The sequence below is a fragment of the Onthophagus taurus genome, chromosome 6 (assembly GCF_036711975.1).
Source record: "Onthophagus taurus isolate NC chromosome 6, IU_Otau_3.0, whole genome shotgun sequence".
Classification (NCBI taxonomy): domain Eukaryota; kingdom Metazoa; phylum Arthropoda; class Insecta; order Coleoptera; family Scarabaeidae; genus Onthophagus; species Onthophagus taurus.
This window is the reverse complement of record NC_091971.1, coordinates 30287971-30297880: the sequence shown is the minus strand read 5'-3', so window position 1 is coordinate 30297880 and position 9910 is coordinate 30287971. Positions and strand designations below refer to the sequence as shown.

At 32.3% G+C, this 9910-nt stretch overlaps 1 protein-coding gene across 1 annotated transcript in view; it reads left to right on the top strand.

Annotated features, from left to right (window-relative positions):
* The first annotated feature begins 8226 nt into the window (after positions 1-8226).
* Positions 8227-9910, top strand: part of LOC111415508 (insulin-like growth factor-binding protein complex acid labile subunit) — a 118352-nt gene continuing 116668 nt past the window's right edge. The window contains exon 1 of the mRNA XM_023047231.2: positions 8227-8565. The gene's annotated coding sequence lies outside the window, so the exon portion shown is untranslated. The remainder of the gene's footprint in view (positions 8566-9910) is intronic.

The following is a 9910-nucleotide window of genomic DNA, read 5'->3' as shown; positions in this document are numbered from 1 at the left end:
TATAACTGATATCGTAGTTGAATGATAGGTCTTAATGGTATTTCGTCCTTATGGATTTTAGGTAAGAAGTAAGCCTTAGCCAGAATAGAATTGTGTTTTGTTAACCCTCTTATGTTCACCATCATTGATGAATTTCTGTTCTGGCAGATGTTTAATTAAGTTGTTAATTTTGTTTTGTATGTTATTAAGAGGGTTTTTGTTGAGGATCTTATATACTTTTGTGTCTCCCAACATTTCTGTGGCACCTCTTAGATAAGAATCTCTATCCATAAGAACTGTAGTAGCCCCCTTATCAGCTTTGGTTATTATAACTGAAGAGTTTCCTTTAATAAATTTTTTTGTGTTGATTAACATTTTATTTAGTCTACCGTGCAACCCATCACACGCTTCGCGGGAACATTGGTAATTAGTAATAATATTCGTTAATTTAGCCCTTACTAAATTACGATGTGACGGATTTACATTGTAAATAATATTTTCTAAGAACATCAGCAAACGTTTTAAATTAAAGTTAAAGCTATTTGTAGGTAGATGAAATTTAGAACCTAAAGACACATCAGCAGGAACATTAACATTAGTTAAATTAACTAACCATTTTTTATTATTAATACAAATAAATGGTTAGGTAAATAACACATTTATTAACAACGGTTATCCGTCCAATCTGCTTAACAAACTTTTGTTTTCATCAAATATACATAATCACCTTAACAATAGCAGGATCAATGAACAAAACACACTAGTTAAATATAAAAAAGTACCTTTTGACACTAATTTAAGTAAATAAATAAAACGGGTACTGAATCCCCTTGAGGATATGCAGATTGTTGACTGTTACTATAACAAATTACAAAAGCTTTTCACGAATGTTAAGGACAAGACAGAACACCAACTAAAGTCTGGTGTTATTTACTGCATTCCTGGTGGTGCATGTAATGGTAAATACGTTGGTCAGACGGATCAGTGGCTAAAACGTAGGGTCTCCAAACACAAAAGTGATTGCAATTTAGGAAAGTCTATTTGTGCTTTATCCCAACATGCTACAGACACGGGTCATCGTTTTGATTTTGATGATGTTAAAATACTAGATAATGAACCTAACTATTTCAATAGACTCTTTTTAAAAATGGTACATATTAATTATACGGATGATTCTATTAATTTTAAAACTGATACTCAACTCTACTAATTATGATGTAAATTTACATTTACGGATCAAGATCCTCAAAATACAGTCGTTAATACACAACCAGTTTTCCTCTCCGAGATTTAAGAATATATTTCGATACGCTTGGTGGAAGTGTGGGTATCAGAGATCTGCAACGAATGGCTCACATAGTGAATCAAATTCACTGATTCGTTGCTTGAGTGTTGCCTTCATTCGTCAATGGTTACTGTGAATCATGAATCATTCGTCATTGTCGACTACGAGACCTGCACCGAATGGCTGTCATGTCGAATCATATTAATCAATTCGCTGTTGCTATGGTTTATTCATTCGTCAACAGAAGTGTGAATCATGTAGTGTTGTGCTCATTCAAAAGCAGCGAATGGACATTTGAGAAGTTCCGTATAATGTAATGAAATTTAAAATTTTGCTGAAAAAGTACAAAAGTGGTAAAAAACTGTTTAAAAATTATCAAAAATATTCAAAATGAGTAAAATTATTTAAAATCACAAAATTTGTCCAAAATCACTTAATGTTGACTATGTAATGTAAACTTAACTAATTATTTAAAATCGCAAAAATTTGTAAAAACTAACTACGTAAAAACGTGTTTAATTATCTTTCATAATCTTTTACATTTTAAGATTTTTATGTTTTAATTCAAAAATTGTTAAGGGTTTTTTCGAGATGAAATTAGTAAAGTCATTTTCGATACACCATCACATTGGAAAACAAGGATTATCCAAACAAAAAAAAATATATATTTAATGAAAAAAATGTTTATTTACATTAAAAATTGTTACACAATAGAACAAGGATAAAAAATAGATTTATTAAGTAACCAAACTATTATAAACTATTTTATCAAAACTTCATAAAATCTAACCAAAAAATAGAAAATAATAGAAAAATATTCAAAAACTAAATTTATAATGTTGAATTAATTTTATATTTACATAATGAATTTACAAATAGTAAATTGTTAACATTATTTGACACCAAACGATTTCTTTTCTCGGTTATTAAATTTCCCGCCATAGAAAATACCCGTTCAGAAGCAGCACCGCTCGCAGAAATAGACAAAATTTTAATTGCAATTCTAAATAAATTGGGATATTCCGTTGAATGGTTATTGCTCCATTTCAGGACATCAAAATTTACATCTACACTAATTTTTGATGTACTATAACGTTGTACTTAAACTATTCATTGAAAGGTATACATAATTAATGGTTACATAATTTACTCCTTGCAGTTTCCTATTAATTATGTCAAATTTATCAAAAAGTTCAACCAAAATGTTTAACATTGAGAAAAGTATTTCATTTATTTTGAACCAATTTTTTAAAATTGACTTGAGACTTGAATAAATTGTAGTAAGAATTCCAACGTGTAGAGCAATAGTTCTTTAATGATGTGTTTAAGAAATGCTGCAAATTTGATTTTTTTTAAACATTTAACCAAGTTTTTACAGGCCTCAAACATTGGATGTAGCTCTTTTGTATTTTGGAGTGCAGCTTCCAATACATTGTTAAACAAATGATTAGCACAGTTAACATAATTAGATTAGCACATAATGTTGGAACCCCGATCACTTACAAATATCACATTCCTCATATCTTTAATTTCAAAATCCGATAAAAGTAATTTGATTTTTTAGAAATATTTTCCGCGGTACGGAAACGGTACGGAAAATGTAAAGTGGCGCATAGAGTTGCTTAGAGAGAATCAAGGTTTCAGAAACTGGTATATTAGTATATAAATTTGTTACGTCAAAGGAAAGTAAAGTGAAATTGCTTGGTAATTGTGTGTTTTGAATTATGTTAATTAAATCATACCTATTATTTATAGTGACAATTACAACCACTCACACAAAATAATAATTTAATATATAGATCAATTAATTTCCCTGGTAATGTTGCTTATAATATCCAGAAGATTTTCCGTAAATACGATATTAATATTTCCTATAAAAACATAAACACTTTACAGAAAAAACTATTCAACGCCAAAGATAAAATCAATTTGTTAGATCAAAATGGTGTTTATAAATTGGAATGTAGTACGTGTGGAGCTACTTATATTGGTGAAACAGGTAGATCTATCAAAACTAGAATTAAAGAACACCAACATAATGACAATTCCAATTTTGGTAGACATATGTTAATGTTTAGACATGATCTTGACATACAAGAAGGTGTTACGTTGCTACATAAACAGAACAAAGGTTTTAAACTTAGTTTATTAGAACAATATGAAATAGATAAATTTAAATATAACAACACAGAATTAGAATGCCTTAATGATCAGGTACTTTCTTTAAAAATCCCACTTTACAAATATTTAACCTTTCCTTTCCCCCAAAATGCAGAGGACTAATGCATCTGGTCCGCGTGCATTTTTCGCACTTTTTGGGGTCCCAGCGGCCAATCCCCCATTTCCTTTCTCGAACCCTAATCCTTGTACACTTCTTCCTATTTACATAATTTAAAGTTCCCATTTTAAATTCCAACATCCTTACTATCCCACTATAATATTTCAAAAATGTTTGAAATATTATATAAAATTATAAAATGTTTTAAAAACATTTTAATTACATTTAATTATATTGAACCTCGATGATTTGCTTGATATAAGTTTTCAAAATACTTTTCCAGTTTAAATTTAGAATTGAAATACGTCACCAAATATTTTGTACATGCGCATTATTTATTGTTCTCTTACGAAGAAGAAAAACCTGAATTCAAACCATCTTGTAACATCTACCACAAAAGATGTCCATGCGGAGTTGAATCTTTAAAGTTTTATAATAGAATTTTTACATGTATTTTAAGTAAATTTGTGACAGTAATAATTTTAATTCGTTCACCGCTTTATATTTTCGATGTTAATTTCCTGTAAGATATAATGACCTGTAAGTATTTTTTAAAAAACTTTTTATAAAAAACTTATTGTTAATTCACATATTTAAATTTCACTTATTGATTAAAATTGTTAATTCTTGTAGTTGTCTCTGATGATGGCTTCTGCCGAAACTAGTTAGACAACAAAAATATAAATAAACCAGTAAAAGTACAACAAAATTCGAAATTTTTTCTACCACGTTAAACAAACTGGTATAATGGATATTAACTTCAATTTCAACTCAAAAAACTTCAATTTTAAATTTAAATTGTGTCTTAAATTCAACTTAACATTAATTTATTTATGTTCGGTAGTAAAATAACAACGATTGTGTACAAAAGCACTATTGAGTAGGTGAGGCAATGAATCATTTGAAATGATTCGCTGTTTTTCGTTGCATATGAGATAGACGCCTACTGCTTGATGTTGTAGAACGACACTACACCATATTGAGAGAATCGTGTGATACATTGCAGCGCTCTCTTGATGTCTTAGTGTTGATTCACCATTCGTTTTTTTGTGAATGTTTCATTCGGGCGAATGAAACCATTCATGCAGGTCTCTGGTGGGTATATTGCAGAAAAACCCGACAAATGCGAAACACCTGCAGACTTATGTTTCAAAAACTGTAATAACTCTGCAATGATATTGCAATAATTAAATGTGCTTGGTGTTTGACATTAATGTGCATGCAGCACTTCTTTGCGGTAACAAACGACCACTCTCCACATTACTGTACTAATTTTAAACTATAGATCAAAAGCGCCCCAATTAGTGAGAGTCCCCTTGCCTCTCACGTTCAAAAAGCACCCCAATGGAATGAGAACCCTATCACGTTCACGTCGTTCATCCTGGATAGTGCAAACAATAAGAAAGGTTTGTTTGTTATCTACATCACTACTTGTAGTGATTCGTTTCCATGATTCGTTACTGTTAGGGGTAGTTTTTGATATGAACCGTTTTTCTAGAAATCCGCCTTAAAATTATCCTCATTTCTTACATTTTTTAAAGTTTTTCGCAAGAATCGAAAAAATAAAACGAAAAAAATAACAAAAATAAAATTAAAACGGCGATCGGGCGGATATGACGATAAGTTTCAAAAAAATCGACGTATGGCACTTCCCTAGTGTTACTTGTAAGATTTTGAATTAAAAAAAACAGTAAAAGGACTCTGAGAGAAAAAGTGACGTATATACAACGAATTTCTTCGTTGTAACAATGAAAATAACGATAAAATCCATCCGATGAAGAACTACGTTGACAAGGATGAACTCGTTCATGGATTAATGTAAATTTATTGCAGGAATGAATGGCGTACATGGGTTTTTACAACGAATTTTTGTTAATTATTCAATAACTACAAGAAATATACCCCACAAACTATATATATTTGTTATCAGAAGAAAATAGCAAATTATTTTAAGTCATAGCCAACTATGGTTTCCATTTAAAAAAATAAAGTTACGTCTAAAATCTCGAAAATAAAAGATGGGAAAAAAATTCTACCTACGCCACTGAATTCTTCGTAAAAAGTTGCCCATATAATGTTTTATTTATAATACTCCATCTTTGACCTGTGCGACGATAGCAACAAACCTCCCAGCAACAAACTTTTACCAGTAATTTCTTATCTACTTTCTTAGCTGATATCTTCCTTATTGTTAGAGATAGCAAAAAACTAAACGCACCACATGAAAGCTTGAATCTTTCTCTATCTAAAACCTGAAATGGGTCTAAAGATTTAACTTCTGTGCAATTTTTTGGTGTATATTTCAAATTTGTTCACCCATTTTTAACCCTTTAAAGGTTAGTGGCTTTTATAGAGACCACTTGTCAATAAGGTCAAATAGTTGCATTACCATAACTAAATCGTTTCTATCATACCTATATCTTAACCTATATCTTACCATATCTTACCTTTATCATAACTATATCTTATGACGCAATCGATGTTTTTTTCAAATGGCAATCCCCCATTTTTATTACGGAATATGAAAGAAGACTTTTTTCTGAATCTAGTACATTCAATATTAATGTTGGTTACATAAGAAAATGTTCGAGAAAAATTACTTTAAAGTTTAATTACTTCAAATTTATACAGGGTGTATCTGAATGACTGCAACAAACTTCAAGGGGTGATTCTTTAGTGAATTTTAAGGGCACTTTGATATATGAACCATGGGCGACTTCGGCTCCTCTAAGGAGCTACACCCTTCCAAAAATGGCGGAAAAGTTTACTTTAATTTTTTTTTTCTCAAAAACCATAGACGCTATGAAAATGAAATTTGGGGAATATGTTTAACTTATAATAGGGCATGTTTTGACCCTATTTGTACTTTCAACCTACCCTTCTAAATTATTAAACTACTACTGTACTAGATTCAAAAAAAAATCCTCTTTCATATTCCGTAATAAAAATGGGATTGCCATTTGAAAAAAATATGAATGACGTCATAACTCGTTTAAAAATAGCGGAAAAAATTTAAAGTCTACTATTATGTCTACTAGTAACTCTACTAGTATGGGATGTAATCACAAAGTCTCCTGATTTTTCAGCATATAATACGGTGGTGAGGGAAAAAAGTGGAGTTGCCATTTAAAAAAATAAACTTTTCCTGTATAACTTTAAAAAAAATTTTCAAATATTATGTAAGCTATCGATTATTAATAATTGTTGTTAAATTAAAGTGTATAATAGTTATTAAAAAACACCATTAGAAAGAGCAGAAAACTTTCAATAAGATAGATATAGTTCTAGTTTTGTCCTGGTCATATAAGAAAGTTATCAACCCGAACAAGGTTTAAAAATCGCAAAAACGTATAAATTTAGCAGTTTTTGGCCAAAAATGTACGTGTGCAAGCACGTGATCGCCGCGTATTATACATCACTAGAAAGAGCAGGAAATTTTCGATAAGATAGATATGGTTCTAGAGTTTTCTCCTGGTCATATAAGAAAGTTATCGACCCGAACAAGGTTTAAAAATCGCTAAATCGTATAAATTTAGCAGTTTTTGGCCAAAAATGTACGTGTGCAAGCACGTGATCGCCTAGTATTATACATCACTAGAAAGAGCAGGAAATTTTCGATAAGATAGATATGGTTCTAGAGTTTTCTCCTGGTCATATAAGAACGTTATCGACCCGAACAAGGTTTAAAAATTGCTAAAACGTATACATTTAGCAGTTTTTGGCCAAAAATGTACGTGTGCAAGCACGTGATCGCCGCGTGTTATACACCACTAGAAAGAGCAGGAAATTTTCGATAAGATAGATATGGTTCTAGAGTTTTCTCCCTATCAAATAAGAAAGTTGTTTAGAGGAAGATTATTTAAGCGTTTCTGCGTGTAGGGATGGACATTAAGGGTGATTTAAGCATGACGCCGATAGATATCGACGGACGAAAACCCGGATTAAGATAGCTGAAGGAGCGCCCTTTCTGACTGTGATAACAGTTTTTTAAAATTCGGTTTCATAACAATTGCACAAGGCCTTGAAGTTTGGTAATTTTGAGCTATTTTAAGGACAGCGCGGTGTTCTTCATTTTTTATTGATCTTAATATCAACTTATCGGCAGACGAAAACCGGTTTTAGATAGAGAAAGATTCAAGCTTTCATGTGATGCGTTTAGTTTTTCGCTATCTCTAATAATAAGGAAGATATCAGCTAAGAAAGTAGATAGGAAATTACGGGTAAAAGTTTGTTGCTCTGAGGTTTGTTGCTATCGTCGCACGGGTCCATCTTTGATAATAAATGAGATATTCGCGATTGTCGTTTTCGCAAAATTTTCAGTTTTTGCCGATAGGGCGAAAACAAAAGACGATAGCTGTTCGGAGTTTTCGGCATTTTCTCGAAAAACGAGATCATGACATGTAAGCTACTTTTTTTCTATCTCTTTTAGTTTCGGAGATGGCCTATGCGGACATCGAAATTGGGACACCCTGTACAGATTACAACTTTTCATTTTGTTACTATAAATGTTTGCTACCCTTTGTTTTATTTTAACAATTGTGATAACAAACATTTCGATTTGACCTATATTATTTGATATTTATTCATAAATTCATCGTGATTTATTTGACCGCCACGTCATATTAACCCCCATTTTTTTCATTGCATATAGGTAAATTTATAGGGGATTAATTAAGATTATATATAGAAGGTTTCCGCGCATCCGTGCCGTTTCAATTGGTGGGCTGCGCGCCACTCGCATCAAGCGCCACTTTTCAGTGAACCGCTGAGACGGCCGCGGAACGCTTCGTAATCGGAAAGCGTTAGTTCTATGTAAGCCGCGTCGCGACGCCGCACTCGAGATGCTGTTGCGCTCCGTGAGACGTAAAAGAGCGTGAGTTATCGGGTGCGGTGGGCACATGGGGAAACGTGATATGTGTGAAACTTTAGTGTCGTTGACGACCAAGGTGCGAACATCGTCCATGGAAGACATGTAACGGATCCAGAGGAATTTCATTCTTCTCTAAAAGTTGGGGCGTTCGAGGTTAGTGCATTTTCACTATTTCTTCTTTTTTCGATTTTGTTTCTAGTTTAAGTTTTTAGAGTTTCGTCTCGAATTGCACGAAAACCCGTAAAAAGTTTATTGAAAGGTAACAAACTTTATATGTCGGATGATATTTTATTTACATGGTAGCATAAAGTTGTCGTTTTTTCGACCTAGAAAATAAATTGGTACTAAAGTTTTTTTCTTTAACAAGTTTCTTTTTTAAATCCATTATCGTTAAGGCTATTTTGTGCATCATTATGTCTCTAACGAAAGGTTTAGAGTTTGACGGAAGCTCAAGTTTGTGTCGTGTTTACGGGGAACTGGCGGTCTCGAAAACACCACATAAATTATGTTAAAAGCGGCATATTGAAATATTTAGGGTACTAAACTGCAGAAGCGCCTTCGACTCGCCCCAACTCTTGGATAGTTTCTGGTTTGATAATTTATTGTTGGATGGTATATATCATGTGGCTATAGCGATAGGCGGCACCATATTGAAATAAATTGCCTTAGATTACGTTCTGTTCGATACTATATACACCCTTATTTTTACTATAACTTACCCTACCCTTATTCTTTAACAAAACTTATTTGTCTCCGGTATGTAAACTTTGTATTGAATTGAAAAATTAATTTTATCGTCGTCAAAATAAACATTCTCGATGTCATAGGTGCGGCTATAAATTATTATGTGTAACGTCGAGGAGAATTTAGGTCTCAGTTTCAGGACATATCGTTCGGGTTAGAAAATTGGGAATAGCTTCCTGCTTTAGTAATTTATGACCGTTGGTCGTGTATCACGCCTTTGGACAGGTCAGTGTACCGTTGAATTGAAAGTAAATTGACTTCGATTATGTGTCGATAGGCTGTATATGTAGTCAAGAAATTAATTATGGATTCCATAACCTGACTGTTCTTTTCGGTAAAATAAGAAATTTATTTCAGTACCCTATCGTACCATTCCTTTGATATATTAACATTGAAATCATTCAGTATTGATTTTCTACTAAAATGTGGAACTTAAAATTTTCTACGTGAAAATACGAACCGAGATTTTATGCAACTCAAATTCTATTACCCTAATGCAGTTTTGGTTTCGAAAAAACCTCCGCAACTCCAGTAACTTTTACCCGGTGTGGAACAGCTGCGTCTAACACCTTTACTGCGGAAGCAAAGCTGGACTTTAAAATCTCTGAATGTTCTCCGTTGGGATATATTAAGTATTAATCAAAACTCGATTTCCTTTCGATGTAGTTTAGTTGCAATTTATGTCTAGTGGTAGTAGGGTCTCGTACAATATTGTTTAGTCGAAATTTACGACAAAACTTGTTTTGCCAAGTGT